Source organism: Rhinolophus sinicus, chromosome 13, assembly GCF_057876585.1.
Source record: "Rhinolophus sinicus isolate RSI-liver-muscle chromosome 13, RSI-T2T, whole genome shotgun sequence".
Lineage (NCBI taxonomy): Eukaryota > Metazoa > Chordata > Mammalia > Chiroptera > Rhinolophidae > Rhinolophus > Rhinolophus sinicus.
The window spans coordinates 53,810,681-53,826,913 of record NC_142513.1 but is presented as its reverse complement, the minus strand read 5'-3'; the positions used below and the strand labels follow the sequence as shown (position 1 = coordinate 53,826,913).

The following is a 16,233-nucleotide window of genomic DNA, read 5'->3' as shown; positions in this document are numbered from 1 at the left end:
TTTCTTAGATGACTTACCTGGTTGTTTGACCAAGCTCACTGGAGGGATTTATAAAAACAGTTAAGCTAATTATGTGTGTAGAAACAGCAATGTAATCAATATCTGGAAAGACCTAGATGTTTAATGTCAGTGGACATAATGATCTGGGAGTTTTATTCAGATGATCAAACAAGTTTCAGATTATTTGTTGTCCTGAAGGCAACAGATGTAATATGTCAATAAATCAACTGTAGCGTGGGGACCGGGAAAGGAAACGTTTGTTCTTCAGTATTCTGTTGGTGGCTGGGTGGGTGGGCATACATTACTTCTTCTGTTCTGACGTGTTCTCCAACCATTTGTACAGCATACTCTAATAGTTCTTCTGTTGTGATGTGTTTTCCAACCATGTGGCGGGTGAAGGCTGCCCTCCGTACTAAAGCCACCGACACAGGATATTTCTATTACATAATAAAACATCTAAAATATGGAATACATATTCTTTAAGTGAGATTATGCTTGCTGCCAGATTTATCATTTCGGTTTTCACAATTCCTTTCTATTATTGTTACTTTCATTTGTTTATTCAGATATTTACTAGTACATACTACATTCCAGGCATTATGTTGGACTGTGGAGATGAACAAGGGAGAAAACGTTACCTAAACAAATATCTAACCAATATGCTAAATACTGTATTGGAGGCTTACAGATGACATAGTGGGAATGCAAGGGAGAACATCACAGTGCCAGGGAGTGCCAGGATGTCTTTATGTTCTCGGGGGTCCTTCTAAGCTGCAACTTTATGGACGCAGAGTTAATGAGTCGGGTGGAGGGTGGGGGGTAGGGAAGTGAAGTGACCCATCCTCGGTATTTCACAGGATATTTAGTGGCAATACTGGGACTAGAACATAGGCCTAAAACCCAGATAGACTGACGTCAGGTCCAGTGTTATTGCCACTAAACCACATAGATCCAGAATTATTCAGAGTGCTTAATGTTTTATCTGTCTGATTTTGCATTTAACCAAGGTGTTCGATGCCTTAATCCAAAATCCGCGGAGATTTGTGTTTTCATCTTTATTCCCAGTGCTTTGTATAGTACAAGTCATAAAACATATGCTCAATACATATTTGTTGAGTGAATAAATAACTGAATTGACTGCATAATGTAGGCACAAAGTAAAGCTATGAAAAGGAAGGTAGGTAGGTAGGTAGGTAGGTAGGTAGGTAGGTAGGTAGGTAGGTGGACAGATAGGTAGATAAGTAGATGGGTGGGTAGATAGATAGATATCAGAAATACTTTTTGGTATCTCAAGTTATTCCAGAAAACCAGTTCTTTTTGGTATCTCAAGTTATTCCAGAAAACCAGTTCTAAGCTGATGTTACTAGAGGTGTTATGATATTTTCCTTTATTACTTTCACTCAAGATTGTAACATACAAGTCAAGTTTAACCCTGTTGCTAGTAGTCCCCATTGCCCAACTAAAAATTTAGGATCTCCTCTTTTCATCCACACATTAAATTCCAGATTACTCCAGAAAACTCTAAGCACCAGAACCTTTGGCAAAAGAACCCTTTAGCCACAGATACATAAAGCTAAAAATGTGAATGAAAGGGCGATATTTGCGTGATTATAATTATTGTACAGAAAAGGATACTGAGATTCTGCAAAAAGACTCATTTTGTACTTTTTGATCATGATATTTGGGAGTAGTCAGCACATTCTTTAAATATTATAAATTGAAATATTTTTCAATTAAACATGCACACAAGTCTCACATCCTTTTCAAATTGTATCAAAGGAGTTACACTATGAGGTCCTCATTTTCCTCTCCTTACTGCATTTGAAGGAATATCGAAATAAATTCATCAAACGAAGCACAGCAAAGAAAGAAAAACTTTTGTAGGAATCTTATGCCTTCCTCATGTGTAATCTTGCAGATTGGAAATTACAATCACATGAATAAATAAATGATATTTTTCAGATTTGGTGTTATTGGCAGTGTATCCAACCTCAACTAAAATTTTGATTAACCAATTAAATTTTTACTTTTGTCATCATTTAAAAAATAATTCGCTAACAAGAGCATACTAGTCTTCATTCTTCTCACATACCTGTCATCAATAACATTCTTTCTTTTCCTTTACTTAAAAAAAAAAAATACTTTGGTAAAGTTTCCCAAAACTCACAATATTTTTCTTATCCCTTACTCCTAAGAGGAAAAAAATGTTTAAATCTTCCAGATAGAATTTCTTCAGCTCACTTGAAGAATTTCACCTTCTCAACACCCTTGCATTTAACTTAATGTTTTTCAGATTTCCAAACTCTATTACCACAATGCTAAACAAATAACTATAGTTCAGGGGTCAGAGAAAGGGACCTATTGGGTGAAAGGTTGAATAACTTGAAAGAAAAGTGTTGCAGGTTTAAGAAAGAGGTTTAACAGGTTTGGGACCTTTTTGCCTGCTGGCAACAGTCAGTTCTTTCTTATTTTGGCTCTTTACCACTAAGGTGTTAACTTTTTAGCTGCTGGGGATTTGAGCTTTATTATATTTTCTTCTGCCATTTACTTATTAAGTTAGAGGAAACATTACTTCATGGCCAAAACAATATTTCAGATTTTATGAATTAGCTTGCCTTAGGGAAAAACCAAGTTAAATTTGTACCCTAAATTTGTTCTCCGATTTATAACCAAATTAATTCTGTAAACATAATTCTTAAGAAACACACTGAACCATTCAGGTTAAAACAGATGTTACTCATCCATACCAAAAAAAAAAAAAAAAAAAAAAAAAACCCTCAAATGTGCTTCTTTATGTGTCTATCCACTCAGGAGGAGAAGGAAATCAACCAAGTCTATGCCAGGCCAAACAAGGGCATACACAAAGAGTTCTATTACCATATTTAAGTTCTTCTTTTCCTCTTATTTGCCCTCCTTGAGATTTTGGCAAAGAGGAGAGATTTTGCGGAATCTGTTTTCCATGACTAGATGGCCTGCCTGTGTCTTTGAATGAAAAATAACTAGCTAGGAAGCTTTGAGGGGCCACAAATGTATTAGAGAAATGGGGAGCTGATAGATTTTTGCAGAGATGAGAACATGGAAACTTGGTGCTGATAAATTAATTCACCCATTCATTCTCCGACCCACTCATTCAACAACTACCATGTGAAACCCACAAATGAGTGAGACACAGCGCCAGGTCCAAAATGTGACATCCACTGATGAAAGAGCCCTTGGAGACTGAGTATAAGGAGAGGATTGATGTTAGACGGTTGAATGGAAATGGACCCTGAAGTTCAAAGAAAGTGTATTTTTTTAAGTTGTGTAAAATTGGGCTGTAAAAAGAACTGCACGAACACTCTTTAGGTTAAAAAGGGATGTAGGGAGGGATTGCCCATGTTCAACTCTGGCCTAGCTATGTACATATGTGGGTTTGGAAACCAGATGTCCATCAGCTGTGCTAACTTCTCCTTGCAGTTAGACTCAGAGCAGCCTGTGGCCACTCCCCAGCCTCGCGAGAATTCACAGAGCTATGGCCAACTTACACAGCTAAGTCATTTCTACCCACTGGATACGTTTTCAGAATCCACCACGATAGTGGGGAAAGTGTTTCTCCACCCTACAGGCTGAATTTTTCTTTGAGTAACCCTAGAGATACTGGATGATGAAGGTGGGGTCCGTTTTGTGCATCCAGAGGATATCTGCAGTGTATCCAGGTTTTTAGAGAACTTTCTGAGTTACACTTGACATGTCATTTCTTACTCCATTTTTTCACTTTATTGTAAGTAAAACTCATATTTTGTTATAAGTGAGGTAATTTTCGCTTTCTCCCCTTTAATAAGTCCCATTTAGGTATATGAGCTAGTCTGGAGCAGACACCATCTTATTGGCTGTTAGATCCTTGAATGTTAGCATATCTTGGTAGGAAGAGTTAAATATACTTAACTGACTGTACCCCAGAGGAAGTAGAGTACTATAACTTCAGACTGGAGCTGGTCACGTGAATACTTACAGAATAGAAATGAAGGATGGGCCGCGTCTTTCCAAAAGGCCATGGCTTTCAGATCTATGTTCACAGAGTTATTCTAGAACTTGACAGTCCCCAGATGGTTCATGCTCAGCTTGTGCCTGGCCGACAGTTGCAGGCTATTACTACAGCCAGAACACGTGGTGTTGGTCTATGCTGTTGATAAAACACCTTTCCGATAGGCCAGTCCAGGGTCAGACCACAAAGAGGCAAGGCAAGGAAGAATGCAGTTTTTCCAGCAGTGTCTCTTCAGTGGCCAGTGGCCCGCGTGACAGAAGACCTTCCCATGGTAGGCATCGGTAGTTATTCCCCAAGAAACAGGCCCCGTGCTTTCACCTTCACGCTGAAAAGGAAGGCGCAGCTCTCTAAGTTTACAAGCAGTCCTGGGTTTACCATGAATTTCATTCCTGCAAAAGGCATTGTAATTCATAATGATGCAAAGGGAATCTGATTTTCCCATTGAAGCCACGTTGTAACAGGGGATTCTGTGTCTGTCCAAAGATCTGTTGCTTGATGAGTTACAGAAATGACAGCAAACACCACATATAATTAAATGTGTAACAGATTTCAGTGCTATAAGGTGTAAGGCTTTCCAAGGTGTGTAGAAAGGATTTAAACTGGGAGCAGAATGACAAGTTCTCCAACTTTTATCAAATGTATTAATAGTTTCTGAAAAGGATAAGAGGAAAATGTGGAATTGAAATAAAGTGTTCAAAGCCGACACTGGATGAAATAGTGTGCAAGACAAGCAGAGAGGAAACATGTCACCATACAGAAAAACCGGGCAATACAGTGGGCACAATGCCTGCTAAAAACCGCAAGTGGTGGCGTGATGTGGCTGGACAAAGAATGGTGTACATGCTGGTCAGTCTGAAGCTTAAGTGGTAAAGGAAAACAAAACATTAGCCCATGAGCAGGAAATCTAACTTCACAAGATACTAAGAGCAAAAGAGCAAGAGAGAAGGAAGGGAGGGGAGGGGAGGGAAGGAAAAGAGAAGAAAATGAAAAGAAAAGAGGGAAGGGAAGGGAAGAGAGAAGAGAGAAGAGAGAAGAGAGAAGAGAGAAGAGAGAAGGTTAAAAGGCCTTCTGGCTAAATATACCGGATTTACTGCCTCCTAGGGATTTCTTTGCTAGCATTTCAGAAAGAAAACATAAATGAAGTGTGGGTGACCATAGAGGTGTCTGTTACATTTCTGTAAAGCTCTGTATATTCTCAGGGTATTAAGTTTAATGTGATGAGCACAATGAGACAGGACAGAATTTTAAATTGTATAGTTATTAATAAACAAAACTAAACAAAAGGTGAAAAATAAAAATTTGCAAATGCGGAGAAGGCAGTTGAGGTGGTTTTAAAAGAGTAAACGGCAGGAGAGAGAGAGAGAGAGAGACTCCATTGAACAGTTTCTGTAAATTCTAATTGGATCAGGAATCAGATAAAACAGTAAAATGACATTCTTTCTTTTTCAGTCTGATGGAAGAACAAACTGGTATTTGTCAAAATTCTTGGAAATACATGATCCTCTTCCATCAAAGAAGTAGAGTCACAAATTCTAAACGATGTACAGGAGTAAATACTCAAAAATAGATCCAAATACTATGATTTAAATTATTTAATTAACACTTTTAGGTGTAAACCGTGTGTGCACGTGTGTGTATATGTGTGTGTGTGTGTACATCTGTATATGTGAGATCTCTCCTCCTCTTACAACTATTTTTCTAGTCATTTGAGGAGAAGCAAAGACTGCTTTATAAATACAATTCAATTTCTGAACCCAGGAGATCCAGCCTGGGATGAAGTTGATACAGTCTCCTCCCAACATCCAAAGGTAAAATCCAGATCCTTCTGATAAAGTTATGGAAGAGACACGTTCCACTTCCCCCTGGATGCACAGCTACTCTACGCTGGAAGTTGGGCATGGACGTATGACGGTGGTTACACTGAAGGGACATCAGCAGGGTGACCGGAGCCAGTGCCAGGCTCAGAACGATCCTCGGGCTGTGCTCCCTCTGCAGCAACCATGGCAGCCACACGCTAAAGATCTAGGGCCCCAAGAAGAAAGAACCTGGGCCTCTGGCTTGCTTTTCGGAGGACACCTCCCTGGAGAAATGCCCGCTTGGAATTTCCGTGATCAAGAAGGAAATCATATTGTCTGAAGCCACTGAAACGCGGGAGAAGTTTGACAACACTAAGCAAGTTCTCCGGCCTTTCTGCTCCCAGAAGGCTTGAGAAGTCTGAGCTGCCCAGCCTCCCCAGTTCACAGGCCTTGCCAGGGACTCACTTTGCTTCTATCACATAAGCAGTGCACGAAGAGAAAGACCTGGAAGCCCTTGCTGTGTTCCAAGCACTCCCGTAGTCTTCTGGGTATCCTCACGATTACCATCTTCAGAGCAGGAAATAACGTGAAGGGAGGTTCAGAGTTGTGCACTGCAAACTTCTGGCGGTAGGAGTCACATAGACTCACAGGAATAATGACCTTTAAATTTGCTCAGTGTGCAACCTGCACAACCCAAATGTAAACTGATGAGTAGTACCAAGAGGAAATCTCTTTTTCCCTCGTGACGTCTTTTCAATCTTTGGTTCCTGGCAATCTTTCTCTGCTTTTCCCTTCCTGGAATTGCTCACTCCTTGGAAGTTTCAATCCCTTTAATGAGCTTTGTGGCACAATTCGCTCCCCACCTTGGGGACTAGTTAGCACTGGGTTGCTAGATATGCTCTTCCATGCCATTTAAAAGCCTATAATTCACTGGGAAATGGGGTTTTCCCATTTTTCCAGCCTTAAAAATTATTTTCTGTTTCTCTAAAGCAAAGATTTCATGAGGGGGTTTTATTAATACCTCAGATATAACCTAAGAACAATCTGTTAGATAAAGAGTATAGAGCAAGCAGGAGGAAAGCACACTGAAATTTTCAAAAGCAAACTTGTCTCCATTTATTTTTTAAAAATGAAATAAACAGAGGCATGATTTATCTGTTATATCACCTTAAGTTCTAAGGCAACTGAGTTTCCAGGTGTCTTGTGCAGACCTGGCCCATTACAACTTTCTGGAAATTTTCCCATTTGTGGTAATTATCCTCAAGTCACGATGACCATGCCCACTGGAGACTTCTCTACCATGAATTGAGAGTTAAGAGGGAAAAATAGCCACCTACATAGAAATAAAGGAGTAAAACCCATCAGTGTAGCATTTAGTTTTAGGCATTGCACAAATAAGCATTTGACACATCCCAACATAAGTTGAAATATTCTAACGATTCTTTTTTTTTACTGCAATGATTGGGCAGGTGTCGTTAAACAGAACCCCACTAAGTGAGAGTGTGAGCCATAAAAGTCTCAGAAAGAATCCTCAGACGGGGCCTCTCGCAGCATCTGGGAGGCGTCAGGATGCAGAAGCTCCCACTGAGAAGCTGCAGCCCTGCGCACAGCGGTGGGAGGGTGCAGAAGTGACAGGTTTCTCGACAGCGATCTGGAAACCGTGTGATCTGTCCTCAGAGATATCTAGAGAGAACCAGGTGGATAGCTGAGGCTTCCACCAGGTAAAGAAGTCCTCTGTTTTTGATAGGGAAAAGTGAATGCACGAGAAAGATGTAGTGATCATTTTATTTGAAGAGGACAAACAGTGCTTCACGTTCAAAGTCTCATGTACGTGTGTTAGACGAGGTCCTGAAGTATTTCTCTTTCCTCTGCTTCATTAACTACCTGACCAAATTGCTTCCACTTATTGAACACACCCTAAGTGCCAGACACTGCACTGAGCGCTTGATAATCATTATTGGCTTTAATATCAGTCGATTCAACAAACAATTTTAGTGAGAACCTACTATAGAAGAGGTAGGTCAGAGCTAAATGCTAAAAGCATATCCCCTTTTAAAGATTCCTTTTCAGCTTTCCCAAAGCTTGTCAGCATAACTGGGGAAATAAGATGTGCAAACGTACACATCCAAAAAGTACCAGTTATGAGGTTGGTGCAAACATAATTGAGGTTTTTACAGTTGTTTTTAACCTTTTAAACCGCTATTACATTTGCACCAATCTAATAATATGTTATCACGTGATCATGGTTGTCAGGAGACAGGGTGACCTGGAAGGACGGGCTGACCAGTTCTAGAGAACCTTCCACATTTGAGAACTTGGGGAGAAACCCAAGTAGACCGTCCAGTTGGGAAAGTGTGCTTCCCACAGAAGTAATTATGGATGGTCAGAACAGAGGGCAAAAGCACTTATCAGGACGCCCATTTTCCCATATATTTTATTTATTCACATAAAACGCAGACCATAACTTTCAAATTTTCCCATTTCCCCCCCCACACACAACAAATTTTCCACATAATGGCTATTTATAATGATAAAACTAATCAGAACCGTATCTATTTTCCCCCTTACTTTAGCTAAATAAACTCAAGTATTTATCTGGAAATCTTGGATTTAAAAAATATATGTCCAGTTTTTTTAAATGGCCAGATAGTTGAGGCCGTAATAAAAATCTGTTTTGTGAGCCAGCTTGTCATGTCAGATTGTCGTTTTATTTTGCCATTGCTGCTCTTTTTGTTTTGTTTTAGTTTCACTTAACTGCCTCTCTGAGCTGGGGCAGGTTGAGCTTCCTGACATGACCGCATTTAAAATTAGTGCATAGGCGCGTACAACGTAAATGCATTGCATATATGGGACTGACTTCCTCATTCATTGTACGAAAATGAAAACTCTTAGCTTGAAGGATAATTATTACACTTTCCCTATAAGAAGAAAAAGCCTACCTTGGGGAATAAATGCGCATCGTACTTTCATGAAATTTGCACACAATACGGGTCAGGTGGTTAATGAAGCCATAAAGTATATTATGTCTGAAATACGAAGCATCGCCGTATTCCGTTGGCCTCGGTGGTTAAGAGAGCGGAAGATGTTTATTGCCAGAAGCCACCCTTCTCGCTTTGCGAGGCCCGTTCATAGCCAGCTCTTTGTAAATAAACATATAACCTTTGCCAAGGTAATTTAAGGCTGTGCCTTAAAGAAGACGCCAAGGGTGCGAAGAGGGAGAGGGAAGATAAAAAATCTCATGAATAAAGTGGAAGGCTGCGGGCTAAGGTGATTATTAAGTCCCAAGCTGTTTTTCCTTCACTTTTCCTCACCGCTGAAATAAAAACAATTATTGCTGTGATGCTCTAAAATTAGAACACATTTATCGTTTTTAAAGGCAGCTACAGGTAAACTTGAACTCGGCAGTCAAAGGGGAGGCAAAGAAAACACTTGTGCCCGGGGCCTGCCCTCTGCAAGTGTGGCATCACCCGGGGCAGGGCACTGTCAGCTCGAGGGGCGTGGCAGAAGAGGCATCATAAACAGGATTTCAGAAATCCCACTGGATCATTTCCTAGGGCAGAGATGCTGCAGCGCGTACCCCTGTTGCACAGACAGTGCTGCTAAAACGCCCAGCACAGGGATTGGCTGCAGAATCCCCCCCTTCCCCCGGGAAGGTAAGCTTCATTATTCCAGATGGCAAACCTTCATGGAATGCGCTGGTGTGTTCCAGAAAACCAGGGGTTGTTAAATGAGTTTATTCTCCACCCTCTTCTACAGCTGCTCGGAGAGAGACTTGCCTAAACAATCAAATATTAGTGACCAAAAGCCTCTCCCTCAGTGTGACTAAGAGGGAAACCTCAAAATTGGTGACTCTGGTGCGCTCACCAAAGTGAATTAGCCAAATGAGTCTTTTGCTCAGAAAAAGCAAGGGTTCCTGCCTCCCCTAGCCCACATTTTCCTCAACTTATTTAGACATCTCTGCCAAAAAAGGTTCAGCCGGTCCCCTTAATTACTGAGATAATTGCCTTTAGTTCTCTCTTCACTTTGCTAATGTAGTGTGGCTTTGAATCTTATGCTTTATCCATTAGATCATTGTAATGAGGGGGGGGGGGGAACTGGGTTATGACCCAATGAATCCTAGCCTAACCTTTTTTTAACAATGTTATGAAGAGTGGGAAGATATATATATAGATATATATATAGATATATATATATATATAGATATAGATATATATATATATATATATATATATATAGAGAGAGAGAGAGAGAGAGAGAGAGAGAGAATGACTATATAGTATGACTGTATATAAAATATAGTTATATAAAATTTATTTAAAATATATAACATATAATATACATATATGTCCAGTCATTACATGAAGCAAACCTAGATTTCCAAGGGAAAATTATTCTCACATTTGCAAGCACAAATTTTGAGATTGCTTAAGTAAGGAAATTCGTTTTCTGTCGTGTAAATATTTGATTGCACTTACAAATAGCATTCTACCATGAATGTGTTGTTTTTTCAAAAACAAAACAAAAAATTTAGAAAGCGAAGGCTGAGGGATGTGGGCCATGAGAAGGCTGAGCGCTGATGTTTGGCCTCTGCTCTGTTCCCCACAAATCCACAGGTCCCAGGTCTTCCGCGGCTGGGAATACTCATTTCCTCTGCTGCCTTCCACCATCACGAGGCGAAGGGCGAGCTCCAATCCGGGATGCAGGGAAAGGATTGTCCTCTGTTCCCTCGGCCCCCCAGGCTCCCCTTGTTTTCAGGATAAAGTCACAAACTGCTGGCTTTTAGTGTGGACCCTGTGGCAATTCTGAGAGAACTGGCTTTCATTTTAATGCTATTGTAAAATGTCTAGAGATGCTTAGCTATGAGGCACTATAAAAGTTTAAGATATTATTGTTAAAAGGACAGCAAAGGTTCAGCTGTGTGCAAAGCACAGGGGCGGAAAAGTAGGAGGAGAATCCGGGAGGGTTTCGGTTGTCGTCCATGTTGTTGTTTTGATTTTCCGTTGCAAGTCTTTCTGTCAGCAGTTTTTACCAGATATAAGTATTTGAGGTGCTACAAAGGGACTTCACATCAGCTTTTTGTTGTTGCTCCGGAGAGGTCGTTGCTTGAACTAAAAAGCCTAAAAGCGTATATCATCCTCAGAACAGTCAAAGAGAGCGAGATGAATTTATTAACCAACAGAGAATTCTTGTGCCGGATTCTGGTCCTTAATTCTTTCGCACTTGGCTTTGGTCTGTGGAAATGCCACTTTGGTGATTACAGACCCTACCTTTACCACATCTTTCCAAAAGGCGCTGTGATGTGTCTAGATCCATTTTCTGGTCATTCTGATTCAGAACCCTTTGGTAATTGAAAGCTGTGTTTGAAATTTCAGTATCACTTCCTCAGTAAATACTGAGCATCTTCTTTCTATCTGTGGGCACCGGACTGGCTTCTGAGGATGAAACACTAAGAAAAAGTGAGCCCGGCACCTGCCCTCGTGGAGCTCAAATCAAGCAAGGGAGACACACATTCATCACATGAGCACACAGGAAAGTGAAAAATTCTAACCGATGCAGGCGTTATGAAGAAGTACAAGGGGCCATGAGTGTCTAAAATAGGGTATATGACCTAGCCAAACACGTTGTCCTGAAAAATAGTGGAAGCTAATATTTATCGCAAACTCACTATAAACTACTGTTCAAAACTTAGATATAGTTTCCCTGTGAGACAGATACTCTGATTACTTCTGCTTTAGAAATAAGAAAGCCAAGGGGGGTGGGGAGTGCGAGATGAGGGTAAGGGGGATCAAATATATGGTGATGGAAGGAGAACTGACTCTGGGTGGTGAACACACAATGGGATTTATAGATGATGTAATACAGAATTATACACCTGAAATCTATGTAATTTTACTAACAATTGTCACCCCAATAAATTTAAAAAATAAATTAAAAAAAAAAAAAAGAAGAAGAAAGCCAAGGCAGACTCTGAAGTGGAGACCTGAACTTTGAGTGACCTAAGCCGAGATAGGCAAGGTTATGCTGTGCTACCAAGTGTCCCCAGAACACAAAAGTGTATTCCTTGAGCAGGAACGATTCGTGGCAGGCCCAGACCCTTCTCGAGGGCAGCTGTCCTCCACCTGGTGGTTTGGCATTCCAACATCCTGCCGTCTAGCTTAAAATCCCTATCTCAACGGAACGCTTTTTACTTTGTTGCAGCAGGAAGGCCAACAATAGAGACTAGGATGCTGATTCTTAAAGACTTCCACTGGGGAGAAACACCTCGTTTCCCCCTGTATTTTATTGGCCAAAGCCAATCCGACAGCCATGGCTAACTTTGAGTGAAATCCTTTGGTAAGATCAGGGAGGGGAGAAGAACGAGTAACATGTGCCACCGGAAGGTAGGGACAGAAGGGATGAAGCCATCATGTGCGAGACCCTGAGCAGTTGAAGGACTGGAATGATGGCGGAAGGTCCGTTTGGCAGGTCGGAGTGAGGTCATCCACAGCCCATCCTACTCTGCGTACCACAGTGAGCAAGCGCAGGCATCCCTCGTTTCACTGTGCTTGGCAGACGTGGCGTTCTTTCCAGATTGAAGGAGCTCGAACCTGTGACTGGATTGCTCTCATGATGGCCTCTGATTTTGAAAGAAGTTCTGCAGAGAAAATGCTATCCAACAGCATCGCGTGTTACAGAGAAATCTTTCGCAAAAGGGAGAGTCCACAGGTGCAGCACACTTCCTCGCTGTCCTATTGTGAGAAACCGCCACAGCCACCCCAACCATCGGCAGCCACCACCCTGACCAGTGAGCAGCCATCAATATGGGGACAGACCCTCACCAGCAAAAAGCTTGCGACTCGCTGAAGGCTCAGAGGATGGTTAGCATTTTTTAGCAATAAAGTATTTTTTAATGAAGATACATAGATTGTTTATTTAGACATAATGCTATGGCACACTTCATAGTCTACAGGACAGTGTAAATGTCACTTTTATCTGCGCTGGAGAGCCAAACAGCAAATGGGTAACTTGCCTTATTGGGATATTGGCTTTATCGCGGTCGTCTGGAACCCAACCAGCAACCAACTCTGAGCCAGGCCTGTATTCAACAAATACCCAAAGTGTGCCACGTCTCAATGTAGTCTCTTCATTCAATCCAGTACTCAACCCCCAACAGATGAATTCCACATTTTATTAAATCTAAGACACCGTCGTGTGTCACTCAAACCTTTAGTTTATCATTACAAAAGAAAGGAAAAATGGGAAGGCCTACCAATGAGACTATGGCTCAATGCTTTCTTATCACTCAGAATGTTTATTTTGTACTTATTGAGAAGGTACTTGTAGACCTAAGTATACTAGTTTTGCCCGTCTATTATTCTTGTGTTTGTATGGGTGGCCATATATGCAAAATAACTGAGTTGGGGAATGCTGAGTACTTCTTTACATTCATGCATGACACGACTGAATCACTTTTTTACTCAGCTTTCATTTCCAGTATTGTCCTGTATGCCATCAGGGCACCTGGTGACATAATCTTTTAACAAAAATCACTAAAAGCTATTGGCCCTGGACCTCTCGGCTAGCCATCATGGAGAGTTAGCCTACTCTGGACACCCACTTCAGGAATGTCACTAAACATGCCTGATTTGTCACCTCCCTCTCCCCTCTTCCCATGCCTGTTCTGCTCCTAATGATTAAAAGAGTGCTCACTATAGTTTCCGGAATTTTTTTTTCAAGTCATTAACAAGCATTGTGCTAGATGCTAGAGTTTTTTATATTTACACATATAAAGGCAGTGGCAATTATACCCCAGCTGCTACCTGAACAACAGCAATTATTACGACACAGTCTATTGTAATTCATGTCTGATTTCAAGAATATTAAAATATGGGAAAATCTTGGAATTGAATAAATGTGGTAGTAATGTTTGTTGAGATCTTGTGCCAGATATTATTGAATTAAGCACTATATATTAGCTCATTTAATCTTTGTGATATGCCCAAGTCGGTGTTATTTCTACCTCAGTTTCACAGAAGAGGAAAAATAATTTAACACCTTGTCCAAATCACGGACTCTTGGTGCGAAATCATGATCTGAACCCCGAATCGTCTGGCTCTCAAGCATTTACATTACACAGCTGAGGAGAGAAATTATTATAAGCCATCTAGAGGTGACAAGCAAAACTCAAGGCTATTGAGTGATCTTGCTTACTCTGATTGGCAAAACTGAGTCTATTGCTCAGTATTTTGCACTTGGTCTATGTAGATGCAACCTAGATCTCTGTTTATGTGTAATTGATGCCTACACCTCAGGTATGGATTTTAAACTGTTCCAAATGGAGAAATTGAACACGTGAAATATGGTTGCTTTTTCTCAGTGGAACTTGTTGCGATGATAATACCCAAATTGAAGAACAAGATATATCTTTCTCATTGCTTGGTGTTGACCTGGGTCTGAACTCTAAGCACACACTCCCCAGTAGCTTTCTGTCCTCAGAAAGGGGGCGCATGGTATGCTCAGGTACGGATCTTCTGCGAATTTCCCTCAAGTCCCTCAGGGTGACTTATGATTGATTCACCTCTTTCTCACCTTCTAGGAAGCTGTCCTTTTCCTGGACATATATATTCCTTCTGTCAGAGTCAAGTATAAAAGTAACGAGGAGCTTAAGCAGGTCTAGACTACCCTTGGAAGCGTGTTTGACAGCTTCTGTTACTCCCAGCCTACCACTTGCGTTACTATGAAATGAATACTTACAACTCAGTTAATCGGTGTTTCTCTGATTAGATCCTGATGACAAGGTGAAATTACCCATTAAGAAGAGCCGAGCTAACGGTGAAAAAACATAGTTTTTCTACTTCTATTTCAGACCCCATATGAACCTGAACAGTTCAATCTCAAACCAAAGTTGAGACTTTTAAGCTCAAATTCCTTTCAGCCCAAAGCTGACATCTTTATGCAAATATAATAAGAGTTTAAAGATGGTTTTAAAAAACATTCATTGGGGTTTTTGGACACCAGAAGTGTTTTATTAAAAAAAAAAAAAAGAAATGTTCAATGAGTTCAGTTTAAATGAATCAGAAACATAAGGGTCAAATTTTCCTTAATATACACTTGGGCTTAAAAATTAAGGGAAAAGTACTAGGAAAACAAAACTTTCTCTGGTTGTGCGGAAATAAGAACATTTGGAAAGAAATTGGCAACATTTGACAAATCTAAAGTATAGTCAATTTCACCCATCTATGGGGGACAAAAGCCTGGGGACCATGCTGTCATCATTAGGGGAAGGGTAGAACGTCATGATGGAAGACCTTGGAGAAATAAATACTTTTTTCCCCCTTTCAGAACTTGAACTCTTATATGTACACACAATTATTTCATTCTGGTACAAAAAAAAAAAAAAAAGATAGCGACATACTCTGAAAGCATTCTGACTTGGCTTCTCATGGTATATTAAAAGCATACTATTGAGGCACGGACTCAAAGTTTGGAGGTTTAACCCCAGGGAGAGAAAATTATGGTTTTCTCCATTTATCCATGAACCCTGCAGCTGGTAAGACTGCTCTCTGTTAGTAATTACACTGAACAGATGAGGGATTTTTTAATTTTTTTTTATTTGACCTGCAGTTAAACAAAATTTGCTTGTTTTATTTTTGGTTAAAAAATGATGAGGCAGCACCAACCCCAGTTTCACCCCAGAGCTGTTGATTTTTTTTTCCCCTCCTTCCTAATTTGTTTCAGACTACGAGCGTAGAGTCCCATTTTAGTGGGAACCATTTGCAGCCAAGACCTTCAGGGGCCTTATCTGCAGTTTATTTTGTTAAGTACAAGTTTAAGATTGTTGTGAGGTTGTTTTTTTTTTTTTTCTTTCAAACTTTGCAACAAGAAAGTTCATCTGCTGCTTTTAGGAAACAGATTTAAAGCAAAAGAAAAGAAAGGATGGGTTTGGAGGAGTCCAAAAGTATCTGAGAGCTCCAAAACCAATGATAGTTATAAAGAAGGATAATAAAATGACACAAATGAATTCACTGTCTTCCAGATTTCGAGAATAGCCACGCTCCACTCCCACCCTTCCCCTTGTAATTCAAATTTAACACTAATAAAAGAGAGGAACTAAAGATAATTGGCTAGAATCAAGCATTACATATCAGGCATTTCGTAAGCTGACCCAGCAACTCAAATGCATTTTAACTGACGAGTTTAAAACAAAAAACAATGGTCCATGAGGTGGAAAGAATGTGGTACAACACCCCATTGTCCTGGCTGGTATTTATAAAGTTTTGGCACAATTTCATAACAAATTTTGAAATAATGTGAAAGCGGCCCGCTCCCAGTTTCCTCCACACACCAGGCCCGCCCTGAGGAGGTTGTGGTCAGGGCGAGTGGCCAAGGATTTCTCTTGGCGACAGCGATGGGACAGGCAGGCTGCTAACAACC

At 40.6% G+C, this 16,233-nt stretch overlaps 1 protein-coding gene across 2 annotated transcripts in view; it reads left to right on the top strand.

The window, feature by feature from the left end:
* LOC109444957 (uncharacterized) overlaps positions 1-16,233 on the top strand; it is a 665,687-nt gene that overhangs the window by 348,090 nt on the left and 301,364 nt on the right. The window lies entirely within an intron of this gene.